This window comes from Rhinoderma darwinii (genome assembly GCF_050947455.1).
Source record: "Rhinoderma darwinii isolate aRhiDar2 chromosome 5 unlocalized genomic scaffold, aRhiDar2.hap1 SUPER_5_unloc_46, whole genome shotgun sequence".
NCBI classification, from domain to species: Eukaryota; Metazoa; Chordata; class Amphibia; order Anura; family Rhinodermatidae; genus Rhinoderma; species Rhinoderma darwinii.
Window position 1 is genome coordinate 792,043 of NW_027461805.1, and position 23,727 is coordinate 815,769.

The window sequence follows — 23,727 nt, forward strand, 5'->3', positions numbered from 1 at the left end:
CTGATTTTAGTCAACACATAAGGGAAGGGTGCACCGGTCCTGGAAATACTGCAATACCAGGTCAATGCGTGGAGTGGACAGAGCAAGCTCTATTTCCATCTCCCTGTTCTAAAAATCCATTTAATATATGGTCCCCAGATAGGGGACGTATCAGATATTAAACTGATAAGAACAGATACTACACTTGATCTTAGCCAAAAGGCCGAGAAGCGATAACCCGAATGGGCCGGCCGTTGACCGAGCCTGCCTAATACTGCTGTTCACCCCTTGCAGCGATTGATTCAGCCTACTCCTAGGCAATTCCATGGGGCCCTGCAGGCTCACACACATTTACAGCTACTAAGCGGGAGGGAGGTGAATAAAGGCCGGAGAGGAAGCTACACAGGATTTGCTTCTTTTGCTTGCACCACAATGCAGTGCTGAAAGAGGAGGAATCTACATAAAAACGCCTTCCTGGCAACGCCCAAATGCCCTCCTGCCATGCAGATAAACACTGGCAGCGGCAGCAAGTGCATGCCCACAGCCACCCCTTGTTCCTTCACACCTTGTATCAGCTGTAATCCAGTCCAGTCCGGTGCTGCCTGCTGAGCAGCACTGACCAACACTGCCTGGGCCCAGGCTTTTATCTATCTCTGAGGCAGGCCCCATTATGATGTCAGAAAGCTGGCTCTGGAATCCTGAGGGCTCCACTATGACACGTGCAAAGTTCCGTCTGAACTTTATATAAGACGGTGAGGCTCAGTCAGTCACTCAGTGTTGCCTGAGAGGGCAACACTGCAACAGCCGGCCGCCAGGCTGTCTTTTTTTTGCACATTTATTTGCCTCCAGGAGGCCACAAGAGGGAGACAAGGGACTGCAAAATGGAAAATAGGCATCCACCAACTTTACAGACAACTTCTCTTTGCTCCTACAACCTCCATCCTTGCACAGTTTGTTATTCTTCCAGGTAACATAGTAACAAATCCAAATTGCTGCTCTCTTTGTAGGCAAGCAAGGGTTTGTTGCAACTGCAATTCTTACTTCTTCTTGGAAATGTAGGGACGACAGTACATTCCATCACATCCATCTAGTGTACACAGGTAGGTCCATTGTGGCGGGCGGGCTGCTTTAATGGCTGTTTGCTGTTCCCCCTACTCCACTCCACTATTTGACTGTGGTGCTGCATCAATCAATCAGTGGCTGGCTCAGGTGCAGCTCTTTAACCTACCTAAAAGGGAGGGCGGAGAGAAGACAAGGAAGGTGAATGAGCTGTTCCAATGTGAAATGCCGGAAACACAGAAACACAGAAGACACACACACACACACACACACACACACACACACACACACACACACACACACACACACACACACACACACACACACACACACACACACACAACAAGAGGTGGCAATGTATTAATTAATTGCATTTAATAAATGAGCTCATTATCACACATGACTGTACAAATGCATTGTCCAACAGGTGTTGAAATAATGGGATTAAAAGGGGAGATCCCATCAGAAAGACAAAAACAATAGCAAACACAAATAGCACTTTTGGAATCTGATTTTAGTCAACACATAAGGGAAGGGTGCACCGGTCCTGGAAATACTGCAATACCAGGTCAATGCGTGGAGTGGACAGAGCAAGCTCTATTTCCATCTCCCTGTTCTAAAAATCCATTTAATATATGGTCCCCAGATAGGGGACGTATCAGATATTAAACTGATAAGAACAGATACTACACTTGATCTTAGCCAAAAGGCCGAGAAGCGATAACCCGAATGGGCCGGCCGTTGACCGAGCCTGCCTAATACTGCTGTTCACCCCTTGCAGCGATTGATTCAGCCTACTCCTAGGCAATTCCATGGGGCCCTGCAGGCTCACACACATTTACAGCTACTAAGCGGGAGGGAGGTGAATAAAGGCCGGAGAGGAAGCTACACAGGATTTGCTTCTTTTGCTTGCACCACAATGCAGTGCTGAAAGAGGAGGAATCTACATAAAAACGCCTTCCTGGCAACGCCCAAATGCCCTCCTGCCATGCAGATAAACACTGGCAGCGGCAGCAAGTGCATGCCCACAGCCACCCCTTGTTCCTTCACACCTTGTATCAGCTGTAATCCAGTCCAGTCCGGTGCTGCCTGCTGAGCAGCACTGACCAACACTGCCTGGGCCCAGGCTTTTATCTATCTCTGAGGCAGGCCCCATTATGATGTCAGAAAGCTGGCTCTGGAATCCTGAGGGCTCCACTATGACACGTGCAAAGTTCCGTCTGAACTTTATATAAGACGGTGAGGCTCAGTCAGTCACTCAGTGTTGCCTGAGAGGGCAACACTGCAACAGCCGGCCGCCAGGCTGTCTTTTTTTTGCACATTTATTTGCCTCCAGGAGGCCACAAGAGGGAGACAAGGGACTGCAAAATGGAAAATAGGCATCCACCAACTTTACAGACAACTTCTCTTTGCTCCTACAACCTCCATCCTTGCACAGTTTGTTATTCTTCCAGGTAACATAGTAACAAATCCAAATTGCTGCTCTCTTTGTAGGCAAGCAAGGGTTTGTTGCAACTGCAATTCTTACTTCTTCTTGGAAATGTAGGGACGACAGTACATTCCATCACATCCATCTAGTGTACACAGGTAGGTCCATTGTGGCGGGCGGGCTGCTTTAATGGCTGTTTGCTGTTCCCCCTACTCCACTCCACTATTTGACTGTGGTGCTGCATCAATCAATCAGTGGCTGGCTCAGGTGCAGCTCTTTAACCTACCTAAAAGGGAGGGCGGAGAGAAGACAAGGAAGGTGAATGAGCTGTTCCAATGTGAAATGCCGGAAACACAGAAACACAGAAGACACACACACACACACACACACACACACACACACACACACACACACACACACACACACACACACACACACACACACACACAACAAGAGGTGGCAATGTATTAATTAATTGCATTTAATAAATGAGCTCATTATCACACATGACTGTACAAATGCATTGTCCAACAGGTGTTGAAATAATGGGATTAAAAGGGGAGATCCCATCAGAAAGACAAAAACAATAGCAAACACAAATAGCACTTTTGGAATCTGATTTTAGTCAACACATAAGGGAAGGGTGCACCGGTCCTGGAAATACTGCAATACCAGGTCAATGCGTGGAGTGGACAGAGCAAGCTCTATTTCCATCTCCCTGTTCTAAAAATCCATTTAATATATGGTCCCCAGATAGGGGACGTATCAGATATTAAACTGATAAGAACAGATACTACACTTGATCTTAGCCAAAAGGCCGAGAAGCGATAACCCGAATGGGCCGGCCGTTGACCGAGCCTGCCTAATACTGCTGTTCACCCCTTGCAGCGATTGATTCAGCCTACTCCTAGGCAATTCCATGGGGCCCTGCAGGCTCACACACATTTACAGCTACTAAGCGGGAGGGAGGTGAATAAAGGCCGGAGAGGAAGCTACACAGGATTTGCTTCTTTTGCTTGCACCACAATGCAGTGCTGAAAGAGGAGGAATCTACATAAAAACGCCTTCCTGGCAACGCCCAAATGCCCTCCTGCCATGCAGATAAACACTGGCAGCGGCAGCAAGTGCATGCCCACAGCCACCCCTTGTTCCTTCACACCTTGTATCAGCTGTAATCCAGTCCAGTCCGGTGCTGCCTGCTGAGCAGCACTGACCAACACTGCCTGGGCCCAGGCTTTTATCTATCTCTGAGGCAGGCCCCATTATGATGTCAGAAAGCTGGCTCTGGAATCCTGAGGGCTCCACTATGACACGTGCAAAGTTCCGTCTGAACTTTATATAAGACGGTGAGGCTCAGTCAGTCACTCAGTGTTGCCTGAGAGGGCAACACTGCAACAGCCGGCCGCCAGGCTGTCTTTTTTTTGCACATTTATTTGCCTCCAGGAGGCCACAAGAGGGAGACAAGGGACTGCAAAATGGAAAATAGGCATCCACCAACTTTACAGACAACTTCTCTTTGCTCCTACAACCTCCATCCTTGCACAGTTTGTTATTCTTCCAGGTAACATAGTAACAAATCCAAATTGCTGCTCTCTTTGTAGGCAAGCAAGGGTTTGTTGCAACTGCAATTCTTACTTCTTCTTGGAAATGTAGGGACGACAGTACATTCCATCACATCCATCTAGTGTACACAGGTAGGTCCATTGTGGCGGGCGGGCTGCTTTAATGGCTGTTTGCTGTTCCCCCTACTCCACTCCACTATTTGACTGTGGTGCTGCATCAATCAATCAGTGGCTGGCTCAGGTGCAGCTCTTTAACCTACCTAAAAGGGAGGGCGGAGAGAAGACAAGGAAGGTGAATGAGCTGTTCCAATGTGAAATGCCGGAAACACAGAAACACAGAAGACACACACACACACACACACACACACACACACACACACACACACACACACACACACACACACACACACACACACACAACAAGAGGTGGCAATGTATTAATTAATTGCATTTAATAAATGAGCTCATTATCACACATGACTGTACAAATGCATTGTCCAACAGGTGTTGAAATAATGGGATTAAAAGGGGAGATCCCATCAGAAAGACAAAAACAATAGCAAACACAAATAGCACTTTTGGAATCTGATTTTAGTCAACACATAAGGGAAGGGTGCACCGGTCCTGGAAATACTGCAATACCAGGTCAATGCGTGGAGTGGACAGAGCAAGCTCTATTTCCATCTCCCTGTTCTAAAAATCCATTTAATATATGGTCCCCAGATAGGGGACGTATCAGATATTAAACTGATAAGAACAGATACTACACTTGATCTTAGCCAAAAGGCCGAGAAGCGATAACCCGAATGGGCCGGCCGTTGACCGAGCCTGCCTAATACTGCTGTTCACCCCTTGCAGCGATTGATTCAGCCTACTCCTAGGCAATTCCATGGGGCCCTGCAGGCTCACACACATTTACAGCTACTAAGCGGGAGGGAGGTGAATAAAGGCCGGAGAGGAAGCTACACAGGATTTGCTTCTTTTGCTTGCACCACAATGCAGTGCTGAAAGAGGAGGAATCTACATAAAAACGCCTTCCTGGCAACGCCCAAATGCCCTCCTGCCATGCAGATAAACACTGGCAGCGGCAGCAAGTGCATGCCCACAGCCACCCCTTGTTCCTTCACACCTTGTATCAGCTGTAATCCAGTCCAGTCCGGTGCTGCCTGCTGAGCAGCACTGACCAACACTGCCTGGGCCCAGGCTTTTATCTATCTCTGAGGCAGGCCCCATTATGATGTCAGAAAGCTGGCTCTGGAATCCTGAGGGCTCCACTATGACACGTGCAAAGTTCCGTCTGAACTTTATATAAGACGGTGAGGCTCAGTCAGTCACTCAGTGTTGCCTGAGAGGGCAACACTGCAACAGCCGGCCGCCAGGCTGTCTTTTTTTTGCACATTTATTTGCCTCCAGGAGGCCACAAGAGGGAGACAAGGGACTGCAAAATGGAAAATAGGCATCCACCAACTTTACAGACAACTTCTCTTTGCTCCTACAACCTCCATCCTTGCACAGTTTGTTATTCTTCCAGGTAACATAGTAACAAATCCAAATTGCTGCTCTCTTTGTAGGCAAGCAAGGGTTTGTTGCAACTGCAATTCTTACTTCTTCTTGGAAATGTAGGGACGACAGTACATTCCATCACATCCATCTAGTGTACACAGGTAGGTCCATTGTGGCGGGCGGGCTGCTTTAATGGCTGTTTGCTGTTCCCCCTACTCCACTCCACTATTTGACTGTGGTGCTGCATCAATCAATCAGTGGCTGGCTCAGGTGCAGCTCTTTAACCTACCTAAAAGGGAGGGCGGAGAGAAGACAAGGAAGGTGAATGAGCTGTTCCAATGTGAAATGCCGGAAACACAGAAACACAGAAGACACACACACACACACACACACACACACACACACACACACACACACACACACACACACACACACACACACACACACACACAACAAGAGGTGGCAATGTATTAATTAATTGCATTTAATAAATGAGCTCATTATCACACATGACTGTACAAATGCATTGTCCAACAGGTGTTGAAATAATGGGATTAAAAGGGGAGATCCCATCAGAAAGACAAAAACAATAGCAAACACAAATAGCACTTTTGGAATCTGATTTTAGTCAACACATAAGGGAAGGGTGCACCGGTCCTGGAAATACTGCAATACCAGGTCAATGCGTGGAGTGGACAGAGCAAGCTCTATTTCCATCTCCCTGTTCTAAAAATCCATTTAATATATGGTCCCCAGATAGGGGACGTATCAGATATTAAACTGATAAGAACAGATACTACACTTGATCTTAGCCAAAAGGCCGAGAAGCGATAACCCGAATGGGCCGGCCGTTGACCGAGCCTGCCTAATACTGCTGTTCACCCCTTGCAGCGATTGATTCAGCCTACTCCTAGGCAATTCCATGGGGCCCTGCAGGCTCACACACATTTACAGCTACTAAGCGGGAGGGAGGTGAATAAAGGCCGGAGAGGAAGCTACACAGGATTTGCTTCTTTTGCTTGCACCACAATGCAGTGCTGAAAGAGGAGGAATCTACATAAAAACGCCTTCCTGGCAACGCCCAAATGCCCTCCTGCCATGCAGATAAACACTGGCAGCGGCAGCAAGTGCATGCCCACAGCCACCCCTTGTTCCTTCACACCTTGTATCAGCTGTAATCCAGTCCAGTCCGGTGCTGCCTGCTGAGCAGCACTGACCAACACTGCCTGGGCCCAGGCTTTTATCTATCTCTGAGGCAGGCCCCATTATGATGTCAGAAAGCTGGCTCTGGAATCCTGAGGGCTCCACTATGACACGTGCAAAGTTCCGTCTGAACTTTATATAAGACGGTGAGGCTCAGTCAGTCACTCAGTGTTGCCTGAGAGGGCAACACTGCAACAGCCGGCCGCCAGGCTGTCTTTTTTTTGCACATTTATTTGCCTCCAGGAGGCCACAAGAGGGAGACAAGGGACTGCAAAATGGAAAATAGGCATCCACCAACTTTACAGACAACTTCTCTTTGCTCCTACAACCTCCATCCTTGCACAGTTTGTTATTCTTCCAGGTAACATAGTAACAAATCCAAATTGCTGCTCTCTTTGTAGGCAAGCAAGGGTTTGTTGCAACTGCAATTCTTACTTCTTCTTGGAAATGTAGGGACGACAGTACATTCCATCACATCCATCTAGTGTACACAGGTAGGTCCATTGTGGCGGGCGGGCTGCTTTAATGGCTGTTTGCTGTTCCCCCTACTCCACTCCACTATTTGACTGTGGTGCTGCATCAATCAATCAGTGGCTGGCTCAGGTGCAGCTCTTTAACCTACCTAAAAGGGAGGGCGGAGAGAAGACAAGGAAGGTGAATGAGCTGTTCCAATGTGAAATGCCGGAAACACAGAAACACAGAAGACACACACACACACACACACACACACACACACACACACACACACACACACACACACACACACACACACACACACACACACACACACACACACACACAACAAGAGGTGGCAATGTATTAATTAATTGCATTTAATAAATGAGCTCATTATCACACATGACTGTACAAATGCATTGTCCAACAGGTGTTGAAATAATGGGATTAAAAGGGGAGATCCCATCAGAAAGACAAAAACAATAGCAAACACAAATAGCACTTTTGGAATCTGATTTTAGTCAACACATAAGGGAAGGGTGCACCGGTCCTGGAAATACTGCAATACCAGGTCAATGCGTGGAGTGGACAGAGCAAGCTCTATTTCCATCTCCCTGTTCTAAAAATCCATTTAATATATGGTCCCCAGATAGGGGACGTATCAGATATTAAACTGATAAGAACAGATAAGGTTTCAACAAAGTTTTTTATTGGCAAAAATAATATATTTTACAGACTTTTTTTAAAATTGAAACCACAAGATAAAATCAACAGCATAATACATGAATATTCATACATTTAAATGAATACAAAAGTAATAATAATAAGACCAGTAATACAGATGTTATAATAAAAGTACAGAACAATAGCAGGATAAAATTTATACAGGGCATAAAAGACATAAAAGAATAAAACCATTTTTATTTATAATGTTATGGTATTCCACATTTGCAAACACCACATGGATGTTGCTTCTTTTACCCCTAGCTGCTTTTTGTCCCTAAGATAATAAATATACATTTCACTTAGGGCATATTTCACACAATTTTTAACGTCAATAAAATCATGTTTAAAAAGCAGAATGTTCCTAACCTTCCAGATGGCATTCTTAAAACAGTTTAAAATGATCCAACAGACCATTTGCTGTTTAAAACTTGGGCAGTTAAAAAGACCATAAAACACGTATTCAAATTTAAGATCTTTAAGACCGCAGGCCCATTTCAGCAATGGGCCTACCTTCCTCCAAACCTCCTGTGCATATGGGCAGTTCCAAAACAGGTGCATTACCGTCTCGTCGTCACCACACCTGTCTCTCGGGCACTTGGCTCTCGCCACCAGTCCTCGCCTATGCTGGAATTCACGAGTAGGGAGGCACTGGTGAACGATTGCCCAGGCAAGGTCCTTGTGCACATTTGCCATAAATTTCCCGAAAACGTTCCGCCACACCACCTTGGACCTTGCCTGTGAGAAATTTGAAACTGCCAGTGTATCCTCCTGCCGCCTACAGGAGAGTGACACTTTTTTCTGGTCCCCCAATATGTCAGGCTCCAATTCTTGGAGACCTAGGAGCCTGACAGTTTTTTCGAGCACCGCATATTGTTTTGGGGGACACAGAAGCACAGGAGAATTCAAAGGGACACGAAACCATCGTTTAAAAATCATGCCCGTAGCGTACTTTAAAAAGTAGCTAAAAATACCATCAGAATTATACATTTTAAAACAGAAGCAAAAGTATTTAATGTAAAAGAAGTTAAAAAGGTTAGGAACATCTCTCCCGCCATTGTCCTTACATCTGTACATAAAATCACGTTTTAGTTTTTCCATTTTGGAACCCCATAAAAACATAAAACAGATCCTGGTCACTTTTTTAATATATAAAATTGTTGGAGGGAAAACCATAGCTACATAAAGCATTATGGGTAATAAAACAGATTTAATTATTAAAACTTTTCCCTCCATGGTGAGATTTCTCAAATTCCACATTAAAACCTTTTTTTCCATTTTGGCAATTACTGAATCCCAATTGGGTCTCCCATCGTTTTCTTGATTAAAAACAATTCCTAAAATTTTTATCTGATCCTGCTGCATGTTAACTCCTGGTGTCACAGAGGAATCCCATACACCAGTATAAAAACAGTCACACTTATCAACGTTTAATTTAAAACCAGAGGCTTCACAAAAAAAGCCGGTGTTCCTCAATGCCCGTCTCATAGAAGCGGCGTCTGGGCATAGGACGGTGGCGTCATCCATATAGCCTAGGATTTTTACCTGGTTCCCCCTTCCTCCAGGTATGGGCACGCCTCTGATGACTTTATCATCTCTTATTAGGGTGAACAGAGGTTCTATGGCACAAATAAAAAGGAGCGGAGACAACGGGCACCCCTGTTTCACCCCTGATAAAAGAGGAACACCTTTAGTTAAAAATCCGTTGATAGAAATTTGGCTAAAACAGGATCGATATAAAAGCTTAATACGTGTTAAAATAATTTCAGGAACAGCCATCTTTTTAAGAACCATAAAAAGATATTCATGGGAGACCCGGTCAAAAGCCTTCTCGAAATCTAAGGATAAAATAGCAAGGCTTTGACCCCTTTCTTTAAAATACCAAATGATGTCACGTAAAATATTCAGGGACTCAGTAATTGACCTCCCAGGTACCCCACATACCTGGTTTGGATGGATTAATTTATGAATAAAAGGTTTAAAACGGATTGCTATTAGTTTAGCTAAAATTTTACAATCAACGTTTAAAAGAGTAATAGGACGCCAGTTTTTTAACTGGTCCTTCTCACCTTTTTTAAAAATTAAGGACACAATCCCCCTCCTCCAGGAAGGGGGCAGCTCTTCAGTAATAAAAACTTCCTTATACAATAAAAACATGTCATTCTTTAAAATTTCCCAAAAAGCATGATAAAATTCGATGGGCAGACCATCTTCCCCAGGAGCTTTCCCATTAGAAAAACTTTTAAAAGCAAATAAAAGTTCCTCCAAGGTAATATTACGGGATAAAACTTCCTGGTCTAAAATATCTAGCTTGGCATCAAGGGAATTAAGAACATGTTCTAAAAAGGAAGGATCAATATTTTTCTTGTTAAAAAGAGATTGGTAGAAATTAAAAGCAGAATTTAAAATGCCGACCATAGTGGTTTCTCCTTCAAGGTTTAAAATGACATCTCGTTTATCCATTACCTTTTTGAAGAAGAACCGGGAACACTTCTCGCCATCCTCGAGGTGCTTTACATGTGAATTAAAAATTATTTGTTTCCCTTTCTCTTCTATGGCATGTTTTATTTCAGCTTTAAGATTTAAGATATCATCATCAACATCCATACCAATCTCCTTCAATTTAAAAAGTACATGTAAACGTTTATTAAGAACATAAAACCATTGTTTTTTCTCTTTTGCTTTCTTCTTACCTGCTCGAATAAAAAAAGCTCTGATTTTGGGTTTAATGCCCTCCCACCAGTGTAGCATAGGCTGACTGGGCGCTCTATGGGACTGCCAACACTGGTAGGTCCGCACAAACTCCTCTTTAATGATGGGGTCCTCCAGGAGTGTAGTGTTTAGTCTCCAGGGACCCCTACAAGCTTTTTGCTCTCCCTCTAGCTCCAGGTGCACCGAAAGGAGCTTGTGATCAGATAAAATATTTGTTAAAAGCAAACATTTTTTGGGAATAAAACTATTAGAAGTGAAAATAAAATCAATTCTGGAGCTCACTCTTCCATTGGACCAGGTGGGGCCTGGGTCCGCAGGCAAGAGTTCCCTCCAGCAATCTTTCAATTTAAAATCACCAATAAAATTCTTGAGCAGGTAAGAAGTACGGTCAATTTTTCGATTAAAATCCCCACCCTGCCGGTGTTCTCCATCTCGTACACAGTTAAAATCACCACCCACCAGCAGGGGGGTAGACCCAACACAAAACAATGGTAAAATCTCTAATAGTTCTGCCCTCTCCTGTTTGGTAGGAGGGGCATAAACGTTTAAAACACGAATTAAAATTCCATTAAAAAGCAAATGTATTAAAATAGCTCTGCCGGGCATGATTTCAGTCACTGTTTGGATGGAGATAAAACGACCTCGGCAGAGCAATCCAACCCCCGCAGAGCGACAGTCATTTCCACCAGACCAGACTGAGGGGCCTAGTTTCCAGTCCATCTTTAGATCTTGATATTCCAAGTCATTAGGGATTCCACATTCTTGAAGCAGGCAAAGGTCAAAGTCCACAGTCTCTAAAAATGAAAATAAAGCAGTCCTGCGAACAGGGCCCTTTAGGGACCTCACATTTAGTGAGGCGACTTTGATAGGAACCAACATAGTCTCAGTTGAGGTCAGAGTCCGAACCAGAAGAGTCGTACTCGGAGATCAGCTGCGAATCTGGACCCCCTTTTTGAGGGGTCAATAAATCTTGAATGTTGGTAGGGTCAGAGCCAGATACGTGGGCGGCTCCAACCCCCACACTGCTCTCATCCGAACTCCGATAGGCAGCTTTCCTCCGAACTCCGGACTCCTCTTCCTCTCGCTGTCTCTTTGCAGAATGGCTCCTATCCATCTCCTCGAAGTCGCTCTCACCCATCTCTGGCCCCTGGCTGAAGATATTGCTGATGTCTTTACTCGGCAGCTGCACAGGGGCCTGTGAGGTCCCATCACTTTTGGCAACCTTTGCCTGCTTACGGGGAGCCTTCATCGCAAGCCCCTCCACAACCGCAGTGGAGGAACTTTGCTCCGACCCCCCCGTTGACCGGAAATGGTCAAAACGAGGCTCCAATCCAGCATGTTTTGGGGTTTTCTTAATGGAGCCCTCGTTTGACACAGAGTGTCTCCGCTCCATACCCACACTCTTGGGACAGGCGTCGGGTCCTACTGCAGAACCTACGGAGGCACGACGCCTGTCGCTAACCACTGCCTCAACAGGGTCCACTGCAGGCGGAGCAGAGGACCTGTTTGCAGAGGTGCCGGTCAACTTATGTCCAGCAGAGTCAGAATTCCTCCTGCTCTGCCTGGACCCGGTGGAATCCCTATGGCCGTCCCTCGAGGCTGACATCGGTGGGCCCCCCGATGGAGCTGTGAAGGACTTTGGCCTGGACCCCTCAGTCGTCAATGCTCGTTTTGGGGCATTACCAGCAGCGTCTGCACATGTTGCAAACTGCCGCTCTGGCCCTGGTCTGGGTGGCCCAGATTTCGCTCTGCGGGGGCAGTCTTTAAAAGCATGCCCAGTCATGCCGCACAGATTGCACAACACCTCGGAACTGCATTTTGCCGCCACGTGTCCAACCTGGCCACACCTATTACACTGCACCACATGGGGCCGGTCACAATGTTCTCTGGTGTGGCCATATCTCAAGCAGTTCCGGCAGGCTATTGGCATCTGGGGGTAAAATAAGAATCCTCGATTCTTCCCAATGGCAAAGTTCTGGGGTGGGTGATGTAAGCCTCCAATGCCATTGGGATCCTGGCGGAACTTCACCCAATATTTCCTTTTGCCATTCCAGAAGCTCTGGGTGTTCAAGATTTTGTGTGAGAAGCGGACCTCCCTGCAGTAACGACTGAGGAAGGTTTCAATGTCACACTCTGAGACAAATGGACTGAACATGCACATCACGAGCGGGACTTCTTCCTCCCCGTAGAGGAATAAAAAGTTCAGTCCATTTAGCCGCTCCTCGCTCTGGTCCGCATCAGATAGTCTCTTGTGCATATTCTCGCAGCATGCCGCGGCCGTAAAGGAGATGGTGTACCGACCGCGGCTTTCCTGGTCATTGAGACACAGGATGTCCGCCCGCTTGAGCCCCAGGAAGTCCAGCAGAATCACCTCCACAATGAAGCGAAGGTTCTTCCGCTGACGATGGCCTTCTTCCACCTCAATGCGGACGGACTGGCGCAACCGGGTGTCCCCGGATGCGAAACCAAATGTAAATGGCATTTTCAGTGCCTGGGGGCTAAGCCTGTCCCTTATAGCAGCAAGGGCTCAGATTCCACAATTAAGTGGAACCCTCCCCCAAGGCCAAGGATTAGGGTACCCCAGACACCTACGAAGCCCGATAAACGCCCTCGGAACGCTCTTAGGAAAACGCCTCAAGGTCGGTTGACCTTTTGGGTAAGGCGCGATCGCAACTCGTTGTCCGGGGGCTAAGCCCACTCCCCAAATAGCAGCAAGGGGGTGAAGTCTCTCTGTGAAAAGAGACGATCCCCCAAGGCCAAGGAGCAGGGTACCCCGGACACCTCCCAACAAAACCAGATGCAGAAATACTACACCTGATCTTGCCAAAAGGCCGAGAAGCGATAACCCGAATGGGCCGGCCGTTGACCGAGCCTGCCTAATACTGCTGTTCACCCCTTGCAGCGATTGATTCAGCCTACTCCTAGGCAATTCCATGGGGCCCTGCAGGCTCACACACATTTACAGCTACTAAGCGGGAGGGAGGTGAATAAAGGCCGGAGAGGAAGCTACACAGGATTTGCTTCTTTTGCTTGCACCACAATGCAGTGCTGAAAGAGGAGGAATCTACATAAAAACGCCTTCCTGGCAACGCCCAAATGCCCTCCTGCCATGCAGATAAACACTGGCAGCGGCAGCAAGTGCATGCCCACAGCCACCCCTTGTTCCTTCACACCTTGTATCAGCTGTAATCCAGTCCAGTCCGGTGCTGCCTGCTGAGCAGCACTGACCAACACTGCCTGGGCCCAGGCTTTTATCTATCTCTGAGGCAGGCCCCATTATGATGTCAGAAAGCTGGCTCTGGAATCCTGAGGGCTCCACTATGACACGTGCAAAGTTCCGTCTGAACTTTATATAAGACGGTGAGGCTCAGTCAGTCACTCAGTGTTGCCTGAGAGGGCAACACTGCAACAGCCGGCCGCCAGGCTGTCTTTTTTTTGCACATTTATTTGCCTCCAGGAGGCCACAAGAGGGAGACAAGGGACTGCAAAATGGAAAATAGGCATCCACCAACTTTACAGACAACTTCTCTTTGCTCCTACAACCTCCATCCTTGCACAGTTTGTTATTCTTCCAGGTAACATAGTAACAAATCCAAATTGCTGCTCTCTTTGTAGGCAAGCAAGGGTTTGTTGCAACTGCAATTCTTACTTCTTCTTGGAAATGTAGGGACGACAGTACATTCCATCACATCCATCTAGTGTACACAGGTAGGTCCATTGTGGCGGGCGGGCTGCTTTAATGGCTGTTTGCTGTTCCCCCTACTCCACTCCACTATTTGACTGTGGTGCTGCATCAATCAATCAGTGGCTGGCTCAGGTGCAGCTCTTTAACCTACCTAAAAGGGAGGGCGGAGAGAAGACAAGGAAGGTGAATGAGCTGTTCCAATGTGAAATGCCGGAAACACAGAAACACAGAAGACACACACACACACACACACACACACACACACACACACACACACACACACACACACACACACACACACACACACAACAAGAGGTGGCAATGTATTAATTAATTGCATTTAATAAATGAGCTCATTATCACACATGACTGTACAAATGCATTGTCCAACAGGTGTTGAAATAATGGGATTAAAAGGGGAGATCCCATCAGAAAGACAAAAACAATAGCAAACACAAATAGCACTTTTGGAATCTGATTTTAGTCAACACATAAGGGAAGGGTGCACCGGTCCTGGAAATACTGCAATACCAGGTCAATGCGTGGAGTGGACAGAGCAAGCTCTATTTCCATCTCCCTGTTCTAAAAATCCATTTAATATATGGTCCCCAGATAGGGGACGTATCAGATATTAAACTGATAAGAACAGATACTACACTTGATCTTAGCCAAAAGGCCGAGAAGCGATAACCCGAATGGGCCGGCCGTTGACCGAGCCTGCCTAATACTGCTGTTCACCCCTTGCAGCGATTGATTCAGCCTACTCCTAGGCAATTCCATGGGGCCCTGCAGGCTCACACACATTTACAGCTACTAAGCGGGAGGGAGGTGAATAAAGGCCGGAGAGGAAGCTACACAGGATTTGCTTCTTTTGCTTGCACCACAATGCAGTGCTGAAAGAGGAGGAATCTACATAAAAACGCCTTCCTGGCAACGCCCAAATGCCCTCCTGCCATGCAGATAAACACTGGCAGCGGCAGCAAGTGCATGCCCACAGCCACCCCTTGTTCCTTCACACCTTGTATCAGCTGTAATCCAGTCCAGTCCGGTGCTGCCTGCTGAGCAGCACTGACCAACACTGCCTGGGCCCAGGCTTTTATCTATCTCTGAGGCAGGCCCCATTATGATGTCAGAAAGCTGGCTCTGGAATCCTGAGGGCTCCACTATGACACGTGCAAAGTTCCGTCTGAACTTTATATAAGACGGTGAGGCTCAGTCAGTCACTCAGTGTTGCCTGAGAGGGCAACACTGCAACAGCCGGCCGCCAGGCTGTCTTTTTTTTGCACATTTATTTGCCTCCAGGAGGCCACAAGAGGGAGACAAGGGACTGCAAAATGGAAAATAGGCATCCACCAACTTTACAGACAACTTCTCTTTGCTCCTACAACCTCCATCCTTGCACAGTTTGTTATTCTTCCAGGTAACATAGTAACAAATCCAAATTGCTGCTCTCTTTGTAGGCAAGCAAGGGTTTGTTGCAACTGCAATTCTTACTTCTTCTTGGAAATGTAGGGACGACAGTACATTCCATCACATCCATCTAGTGTACACAGGTAGGTCCATTGTGGCGGGCGGGCTGCTTTAATGGCTGTTTGCTGTTCCCCCTACTCCACTCCACTATTTGACTGTGGTGCTGCATCAATCAATCAGTGGCTGGCTCAGGTGCAGCTCTTTAACCTACCTAAAAGGGAGGGCGGAGAGAAGACAAGGAAGGTGAATGAGCTGTTCCAATGTGAAATGCCGGAAACACAGAAACACAGAAGACACACACACACACACACACACACACACACACACACACACACACACACACACACACACACACACACACACACACACACACAACAAGAGGTGGCAATGTATTAATTAATTGCATTTAATAAATGAGCTCATTATCACACATGACTGTACAAATGCATTGTCCAACAGGTGTTGAAATAATGGGATTAAAAGGGGAGATCCCATCAGAAAGACAAAAACAATAGCAAACACAAATAGCACTTTTGGAATCTGATTTTAGTCAACACATAAGGGAAGGGTGCACCGGTCCTGGAAATACTGCAATACCAGGTCAATGCGTGGAGTGGACAGAGCAAGCTCTATTTCCATCTCCCTGTTCTAAAAATCCATTTAATATATGGTCCCCAGATAGGGGACGTATCAGATATTAAACTGATAAGAACAGATACTACACTTGATCTTAGCCAAAAGGCCGAGAAGCGATAACCCGAATGGGCCGGCCGTTGACCGAGCCTGCCTAATACTGCTGTTCACCCCTTGCAGCGATTGATTCAGCCTACTCCTAGGCAATTCCATGGGGCCCTGCAGGCTCACACACATTTACAGCTACTAAGCGGGAGGGAGGTGAATAAAGGCCGGAGAGGAAGCTACACAGGATTTGCTTCTTTTGCTTGCACCACAATGCAGTGCTGAAAGAGGAGGAATCTACATAAAAACGCCTTCCTGGCAACGCCCAAATGCCCTCCTGCCATGCAGATAAACACTGGCAGCGGCAGCAAGTGCATGCCCACAGCCACCCCTTGTTCCTTCACACCTTGTATCAGCTGTAATCCAGTCCAGTCCGGTGCTGCCTGCTGAGCAGCACTGACCAACACTGCCTGGGCCCAGGCTTTTATCTATCTCTGAGGCAGGCCCCATTATGATGTCAGAAAGCTGGCTCTGGAATCCTGAGGGCTCCACTATGACACGTGCAAAGTTCCGTCTGAACTTTATATAAGACGGTGAGGCTCAGTCAGTCACTCAGTGTTGCCTGAGAGGGCAACACTGCAACAGCCGGCCGCCAGGCTGTCTTTTTTTTGCACATTTATTTGCCTCCAGGAGGCCACAAGAGGGAGACAAGGGACTGCAAAATGGAAAATAGGCATCCACCAACTTTACAGACAACTTCTCTTTGCTCCTACAACCTCCATCCTTGCACAGTTTGTTATTCTTCCAGGTAACATAGTAACAAATCCAAATTGCTGCTCTCTTTGTAGGCAAGCAAGGGTTTGTTGCAACTGCAATTCTTACTTCTTCTTGGAAATGTAGGGACGACAGTACATTCCATCACATCCATCTAGTGTACACAGGTAGGTCCATTGTGGCGGGCGGGCTGCTTTAATGGCTGTTTGCTGTTCCCCCTACTCCACTCCACTATTTGACTGTGGTGCTGCATCAATCAATCAGTGGCTGGCTCAGGTGCAGCTCTTTAACCTACCTAAAAGGGAGGGCGGAGAGAAGACAAGGAAGGTGAATGAGCTGTTCCAATGTGAAATGCCGGAAACACAGAAACACAGAAGACACACACACACACACACACACACACACACACACACACACACACACACACACACACACACACACACACACACACACACACAACAAGAGGTGGCAATGTATTAATTAATTGCATTTAATAAATGAGCTCATTATCACACATGACTGTACAAATGCATTGTCCAACAGGTGTTGAAATAATGGGATTAAAAGGGGAGATCCCATCAGAAAGACAAAAACAATAGCAAACACAAATAGCACTTTTGGAATCTGATTTTAGTCAACACATAAGGGAAGGGTGCACCGGTCCTGGAAATACTGCAATACCAGGTCAATGCGTGGAGTGGACAGAGCAAGCTCTATTTCCATCTCCCTGTTCTAAAAATCCATTTAATATATGGTCCCCAGATAGGGGACGTATCAGATATTAAACTGATAAGAACAGATACTACACTTGATCTTAGCCAAAAGGCCGAGAAGCGATAACCCGAATGGGCCGGCCGTTGACCGAGCCTGCCTAATACTGCTGTTCACCCCTTGCAGCGATTGATTCAGCCTACTCCTAGGCAATTCCATGGGGCCCTGCAGGCTCACACACATTTACAGCTACTAAGCGGGAGGGAGGTGAATAAAGGCCGGAGAGGAAGCTACACAGGATTTGCTTCTTTTGCTTGCACCACAATGCAGTGCTGAAAGAGGAGGAATCTACATAAAAACGCCTTCCTGGCAACGCCCAAATGCCCTCCTGCCATGCAGATAAACACTGGCAGCGGCAGCAAGTGCATGCCCACAGCCACCCCTTGTTCCTTCACACCTTGTATCAGCTGTAATCCAGTCCAGTCCGGTGCTGCCTGCTGAGCAGCACTGACCAACACTGCCTGGGCCCAGGCTTTTATCTATCTCTGAGGCAGGCCCCATTATGATGTCAGAAAGCTGGCTCTGGAATCCTGAGGGCTCCACTATGACACGTGCAAAGTTCCGTCTGAACTTTATATAAGACGGTGAGGCTCAGTCAGTCACTCAGTGTTGCCTGAGAGGGCAACACTGCAACAGCCGGCCGCCAGGCTGTCTTTTTTTTGCACATTTATTTGCCTCCAGGAGGCCACAAGAGGGAGACAAGGGACTGCAAAATGGAAAATAGGCATCCACCAACTTTACAGACAACTTCTCTTTGCTCCTACAACCTCCATCCTTGCACAGTTTGTTATTCTTCCAGGTAACATAGTAACAAATCCAAATTGCTGCTCTCTTTGTAGGCAAGCAAGGGTTTGTTGCAACTGCAATTCTTACTTCTTCTTGGAAATGTAGGGACGACAGTACATTCCATCACATCCATCTAGTGTACACAGGTAGGTCCATTGTGGCGGGCGGGCTGCTTTAATGGCTGTTTGCTGTTCCCCCTACTCCACTCCACTATTTGACTGTGGTGCTGCATCAATCAATCAGTGGCTGGCTCAGGTGCAGCTCTTTAACCTACCTAAAAGGGAGGGCGGAGAGAAGACAAGGAAGGTGAATGAGCTGTTCCAATGTGAAATGCCGGAAACACAGAAACACAGAAGACACACACACACACACACACACACACACACACACACACACACACACACACACACACACACACACACACACACAACAAGAGGTGGCAATGTATTAATTAATTGCATTTAATAAATGAGCTCATTATCACACATGACTGTACAAATGCATTGTCCAACAGGTGTTGAAATAATGGGATTAAAAGGGGAGATCCCATCAGAAAGACAAAAACAATAGCAAACACAAATAGCACTTTTGGAATCTGATTTTAGTCAACACATAAGGGAAGGGTGCACCGGTCCTGGAAATACTGCAATACCAGGTCAATGCGTGGAGTGGACAGAGCAAGCTCTATTTCCATCTCCCTGTTCTAAAAATCCATTTAATATATGGTCCCCAGATAGGGGACGTATCAGATATTAAACTGATAAGAACAGATACTACACTTGATCTTAGCCAAAAGGCCGAGAAGCGATAACCCGAATGGGCCGGCCGTTGACCGAGCCTGCCTAATACTGCTGTTCACCCCTTGCAGCGATTGATTCAGCCTACTCCTAGGCAATTCCATGGGGCCCTGCAGGCTCACACACATTTACAGCTACTAAGCGGGAGGGAGGTGAATAAAGGCCGGAGAGGAAGCTACACAGGATTTGCTTCTTTTGCTTGCACCACAATGCAGTGCTGAAAGAGGAGGAATCTACATAAAAACGCCTTCCTGGCAACGCCCAAATGCCCTCCTGCCATGCAGATAAACACTGGCAGCGGCAGCAAGTGCATGCCCACAGCCACCCCTTGTTCCTTCACACCTTGTATCAGCTGTAATCCAGTCCAGTCCGGTGCTGCCTGCTGAGCAGCACTGACCAACACTGCCTGGGCCCAGGCTTTTATCTATCTCTGAGGCAGGCCCCATTATGATGTCAGAAAGCTGGCTCTGGAATCCTGAGGGCTCCACTATGACACGTGCAAAGTTCCGTCTGAACTTTATATAAGACGGTGAGGCTCAGTCAGTCACTCAGTGTTGCCTGAGAGGGCAACACTGCAACAGCCGGCCGCCAGGCTGTCTTTTTTTTGCACATTTATTTGCCTCCAGGAGGCCACAAGAGGGAGACAAGGGACTGCAAAATGGAAAATAGGCATCCACCAACTTTACAGACAACTTCTCTTTGCTCCTACAACCTCCATCCTTGCACAGTTTGTTATTCTTCCAGGTAACATAGTAACAAATCCAAATTGCTGCTCTCTTTGTAGGCAAGCAAGGGTTTGTTGCAACTGCAATTCTTACTTCTTCTTGGAAATGTAGGGACGACAGTACATTCCATCACATCCATCTAGTGTACACAGGTAGGTCCATTGTGGCGGGCGGGCTGCTTTAATGGCTGTTTGCTGTTCCCCCTACTCCACTCCACTATTTGACTGTGGTGCTGCATCAATCAATCAGTGGCTGGCTCAGGTGCAGCTCTTTAACCTACCTAAAAGGGAGGGCGGAGAGAAGACAAGGAAGGTGAATGAGCTGTTCCAATGTGAAATGCCGGAAACACAGAAACACAGAAGACACACACACACACACACACACACACACACACACACACACACACACACACACACACACACACACACACACACAACAAGAGGTGGCAATGTATTAATTAATTGCATTTAATAAATGAGCTCATTATCACACATGACTGTACAAATGCATTGTCCAACAGGTGTTGAAATAATGGGATTAAAAGGGGAGATCCCATCAGAAAGACAAAAACAATAGCAAACACAAATAGCACTTTTGGAATCTGATTTTAGTCAACACATAAGGGAAGGGTGCACCGGTCCTGGAAATACTGCAATACCAGGTCAATGCGTGGAGTGGACAGAGCAAGCTCTATTTCCATCTCCCTGTTCTAAAAATCCATTTAATATATGGTCCCCAGATAGGGGACGTATCAGATATTAAACTGATAAGAACAGATACTACACTTGATCTTAGCCAAAAGGCCGAGAAGCGATAACCCGAATGGGCCGGCCGTTGACCGAGCCTGCCTAATACTGCTGTTCACCCCTTGCAGCGATTGATTCAGCCTACTCCTAGGCAATTCCATGGGGCCCTGCAGGCTCACACACATTTACAGCTACTAAGCGGGAGGGAGGTGAATAAAGGCCGGAGAGGAAGCTACACAGGATTTGCTTCTTTTGCTTGCACCACAATGCAGTGCTGAAAGAGGAGGAATCTACATAAAAACGCCTTCCTGGCAACGCCCAAATGCCCTCCTGCCATGCAGATAAACACTGGCAGCGGCAGCAAGTGCATGCCCACAGCCACCCCTTGTTCCTTCACACCTTGTATCAGCTGTAATCCAGTCCAGTCCGGTGCTGCCTGCTGAGCAGCACTGACCAACACTGCCTGGGCCCAGGCTTTTATCTATCTCTGAGGCAGGCCCCATTATGATGTCAGAAAGCTGGCTCTGGAATCCTGAGGGCTCCACTATGACACGTGCAAAGTTCCGTCTGAACTTTATATAAGACGGTGAGGCTCAGTCAGTCACTCAGTGTTGCCTGAGAGGGCAACACTGCAACAGCCGGCCGCCAGGCTGTCTTTTTTTTGCACATTTATTTGCCTCCAGGAGGCCACAAGAGGGAGACAAGGGACTGCAAAATGGAAAATAGGCATCCACCAACTTTACAGACAACTTCTCTTTGCTCCTACAACCTCCATCCTTGCACAGTTTGTTATTCTTCCAGGTAACATAGTAACAAATCCAAATTGCTGCTCTCTTTGTAGGCAAGCAAGGGTTTGTTGCAACTGCAATTCTTACTTCTTCTTGGAAATGTAGGGACGACAGTACATTCCATCACATCCATCTAGTGTACACAGGTAGGTCCATTGTGGCGGGCGGGCTGCTTTAATGGCTGTTTGCTGTTCCCCCTACTCCACTCCACTATTTGACTGTGGTGCTGCATCAATCAATCAGTGGCTGGCTCAGGTGCAGCTCTTTAACCTACCTAAAAGGGAGGGCGGAGAGAAGACAAGGAAGGTGAATGAGCTGTTCCAATGTGAAATGCCGGAAACACAGAAACACAGAAGACACACACACACACACACACACACACACACACACACACACACACACACACACACACACACACACACACACACACACACACACAACAAGAGGTGGCAATGTATTAATTAATTGCATTTAATAAATGAGCTCATTATCACACATGACTGTACAAATGCATTGTCCAACAGGTGTTGAAATAATGGGATTAAAAGGGGAGATCCCATCAGAAAGACAAAAACAATAGCAAACACAAATAGCACTTTTGGAATCTGATTTTAGTCAACACATAAGGGAAGGGTGCACCGGTCCTGGAAATACTGCAATACCAGGTCAATGCGTGGAGTGGACAGAGCAAGCTCTATTTCCATCTCCCTGTTCTAAAAATCCATTTAATATATGGTCCCCAGATAGGGGACGTATCAGATATTAAACTGATAAGAACAGATACTACACTTGATCTTAGCCAAAAGGCCGAGAAGCGATAACCCGAATGGGCCGGCCGTTGACCGAGCCTGCCTAATACTGCTGTTCACCCCTTGCAGCGATTGATTCAGCCTACTCCTAGGCAATTCCATGGGGCCCTGCAGGCTCACACACATTTACAGCTACTAAGCGGGAGGGAGGTGAATAAAGGCCGGAGAGGAAGCTACACAGGATTTGCTTCTTTTGCTTGCACCACAATGCAGTGCTGAAAGAGGAGGAATCTACATAAAAACGCCTTCCTGGCAACGCCCAAATGCCCTCCTGCCATGCAGATAAACACTGGCAGCGGCAGCAAGTGCATGCCCACAGCCACCCCTTGTTCCTTCACACCTTGTATCAGCTGTAATCCAGTCCAGTCCGGTGCTGCCTGCTGAGCAGCACTGACCAACACTGCCTGGGCCCAGGCTTTTATCTATCTCTGAGGCAGGCCCCATTATGATGTCAGAAAGCTGGCTCTGGAATCCTGAGGGCTCCACTATGACACGTGCAAAGTTCCGTCTGAACTTTATATAAGACGGTGAGGCTCAGTCAGTCACTCAGTGTTGCCTGAGAGGGCAACACTGCAACAGCCGGCCGCCAGGCTGTCTTTTTTTTGCACATTTATTTGCCTCCAGGAGGCCACAAGAGGGAGACAAGGGACTGCAAAATGGAAAATAGGCATCCACCAACTTTACAGACAACTTCTCTTTGCTCCTACAACCTCCATCCTTGCACAGTTTGTTATTCTTCCAGGTAACATAGTAACAAATCCAAATTGCTGCTCTCTTTGTAGGCAAGCAAGGGTTTGTTGCAACTGCAATTCTTACTTCTTCTTGGAAATGTAGGGACGACAGTACATTCCATCACATCCATCTAGTGTACACAGGTAGGTCCATTGTGGCGGGCGGGCTGCTTTAATGGCTGTTTGCTGTTCCCCCTACTCCACTCCACTATTTGACTGTGGTGCTGCATCAATCAATCAGTGGCTGGCTCAGGTGCAGCTCTTTAACCTACCTAAAAGGGAGGGCGGAGAGAAGACAAGGAAGGTGAATGAGCTGTTCCAATGTGAAATGCCGGAAACAC

General features: G+C 47.0%; 12 non-coding genes across 12 annotated transcripts; all 12 read right to left on the reverse strand.

The window, feature by feature from the left end:
* Positions 1–23: 23 nt before the first annotated feature.
* LOC142694958 (U2 spliceosomal RNA) lies at positions 24–214 on the reverse strand. Its single transcript, XR_012863120.1, has one exon. It is a non-coding gene; the product is annotated as a U2 spliceosomal RNA (small nuclear RNA).
* Positions 215–1,569: 1,355 nt separating this feature from the next.
* Positions 1,570–1,760, reverse strand: LOC142694959 (U2 spliceosomal RNA). The gene has a single exon (XR_012863121.1). It is a non-coding gene; the product is annotated as a U2 spliceosomal RNA (small nuclear RNA).
* Positions 1,761–3,105: 1,345 nt separating this feature from the next.
* On the reverse strand, positions 3,106–3,296 carry LOC142694961 (U2 spliceosomal RNA). Its single transcript, XR_012863122.1, has one exon. It is a non-coding gene; the product is annotated as a U2 spliceosomal RNA (small nuclear RNA).
* A 1,341-nt stretch (positions 3,297–4,637) lies between these two features.
* LOC142694962 (U2 spliceosomal RNA) lies at positions 4,638–4,828 on the reverse strand. The gene has a single exon (XR_012863123.1). It is a non-coding gene; the product is annotated as a U2 spliceosomal RNA (small nuclear RNA).
* A 1,345-nt stretch (positions 4,829–6,173) lies between these two features.
* Positions 6,174–6,364, reverse strand: LOC142694964 (U2 spliceosomal RNA). The gene has a single exon (XR_012863125.1). It is a non-coding gene; the product is annotated as a U2 spliceosomal RNA (small nuclear RNA).
* A 1,361-nt stretch (positions 6,365–7,725) lies between these two features.
* Positions 7,726–7,917, reverse strand: LOC142694450 (U2 spliceosomal RNA). Its single transcript, XR_012862683.1, has one exon. It is a non-coding gene; the product is annotated as a U2 spliceosomal RNA (small nuclear RNA).
* Positions 7,918–14,808: 6,891 nt separating this feature from the next.
* Positions 14,809–14,999, reverse strand: LOC142694965 (U2 spliceosomal RNA). The gene has a single exon (XR_012863126.1). It is a non-coding gene; the product is annotated as a U2 spliceosomal RNA (small nuclear RNA).
* A 1,345-nt stretch (positions 15,000–16,344) lies between these two features.
* Positions 16,345–16,535, reverse strand: LOC142694966 (U2 spliceosomal RNA). The gene has a single exon (XR_012863127.1). It is a non-coding gene; the product is annotated as a U2 spliceosomal RNA (small nuclear RNA).
* Positions 16,536–17,880: 1,345 nt separating this feature from the next.
* Positions 17,881–18,071, reverse strand: LOC142694967 (U2 spliceosomal RNA). The gene has a single exon (XR_012863128.1). It is a non-coding gene; the product is annotated as a U2 spliceosomal RNA (small nuclear RNA).
* Positions 18,072–19,408: 1,337 nt separating this feature from the next.
* LOC142694968 (U2 spliceosomal RNA) lies at positions 19,409–19,599 on the reverse strand. Its single transcript, XR_012863129.1, has one exon. It is a non-coding gene; the product is annotated as a U2 spliceosomal RNA (small nuclear RNA).
* A 1,337-nt stretch (positions 19,600–20,936) lies between these two features.
* On the reverse strand, positions 20,937–21,127 carry LOC142694970 (U2 spliceosomal RNA). Its single transcript, XR_012863131.1, has one exon. It is a non-coding gene; the product is annotated as a U2 spliceosomal RNA (small nuclear RNA).
* A 1,347-nt stretch (positions 21,128–22,474) lies between these two features.
* Positions 22,475–22,665, reverse strand: LOC142694972 (U2 spliceosomal RNA). The gene has a single exon (XR_012863132.1). It is a non-coding gene; the product is annotated as a U2 spliceosomal RNA (small nuclear RNA).
* Positions 22,666–23,727: the final 1,062 nt, after the last annotated feature.